Genomic DNA, 1,305 nt, shown 5'->3' on the forward strand with positions numbered 1-1,305 from the left:
AGAGCGAGGATTCCGGCACAGGTTTTTTGTGAACTTGGAGTTTTTTGGATTTGGCAGAGGGTCTCATTATTTTTGTCTCTCGATTATTTGCAAGCTCATTTCTTAATTATGTTTATGTATTTTTATGTGCTCAGAAGGCTTAAATAGTATAGCCCCGAGAAGAATAGTCATTCAAGTACTTTACATTTGATTTAAAACGTATTTGGATAAAAACAATAATCTGATATACTATCCCAAATCATATTTTTAAATAGCCCATTGATTTGTAGTTTCCAAATCTGGGGTGTCGACCAAAGAGCGAGGCACCATAGCAAGGTTGGTACTGCCTGAGGAAAACGCACTTAGACGCAGTCGCCGCCAGAAGCAACGACGACTGAAAGACGATTGTGCGGACAGTCCCGGAAGAGTTCCCAGACGTCACGGCATCAGCTCTCTCATTTACGTCGCAGCGCAGTGCCGCTCAGCCCAGGGGCCGACGACGGCAGCGTCGTCTCTCTAGCGAGCCAGCAGTGCGACAGTCTTATGCGACAGAACTATTCGCAAAAATATGTAATCAGATGAATTCTGTCAGAAGAGGCTAGTATCCTGTCGTGTATCATATCATGCATTAAAGTTCGGTAACCGTAATAAATACTCACGAAACTCCTGTGGACATGGGTTGTAACAAAGTCAAGTATTTCATCTTGCCACAGTAGTAAAAAAGTGACCTGATGTTTTATATGTTGTAGTATCATCACGGCGCTCCAGAAGTAAAGCTAACAACCAACCACTGTGCCGACGAGTTTTATGTCGTCCGGTATAATATCAACATAAGCCTGTCTTTGGCACATGTGTTTCTTTGGTTTTGGAAGGCTTACATGTAATGAAGTGTGAGGAGGGATCTGTGTTAACGTGCTAGCTGATTATCGGCTGTAGTCAGGTTATTAGCAACATGCAGAAAAAAAGTTTGATTTCACCGTTATAATGATGAAAAATGAAATGATAATTAAATGGACCCCCTAGCTGCAAGCAGGCGTTGATATACTTCACTGGGGACATGTTGAAAATGTGTGCCCCGACCGGGACTCGAACACGGGATCTCCTGCTTACATGGCAGACGCTCTATCCATCTGAGCCACCGCAGGCATAGAAGGTAGTGCGTCTGCAGGGACTTATCCCTTGAACGCGAGATCCACATTCCCAACATGTCCACACCAAGGGATAAGTCCCTGCAGACGAACTACCCTCTGCGCCCGCGGTGGCTCAGATGGATAGAGCGTCTGCCATGTAAGCAGGAGATCCCGGGTTCGAGTCCCGGTCGGGGCA

The 1,305-nt window shown here is 45.5% G+C and overlaps 1 non-coding gene across 1 annotated transcript; it reads left to right on the forward strand.

Annotated features, from left to right (window-relative positions):
- Positions 1 to 1,230: 1,230 nt before the first annotated feature.
- Trnat-ugu (transfer RNA threonine (anticodon UGU)) lies at positions 1,231 to 1,305 on the forward strand. Its single transcript has one exon. It is a non-coding gene; the product is annotated as a tRNA-Thr (tRNA).

This window comes from Schistocerca cancellata, chromosome 8 (genome assembly GCF_023864275.1).
Source record: "Schistocerca cancellata isolate TAMUIC-IGC-003103 chromosome 8, iqSchCanc2.1, whole genome shotgun sequence".
NCBI classification, from domain to species: Eukaryota; Metazoa; Arthropoda; class Insecta; order Orthoptera; family Acrididae; genus Schistocerca; species Schistocerca cancellata.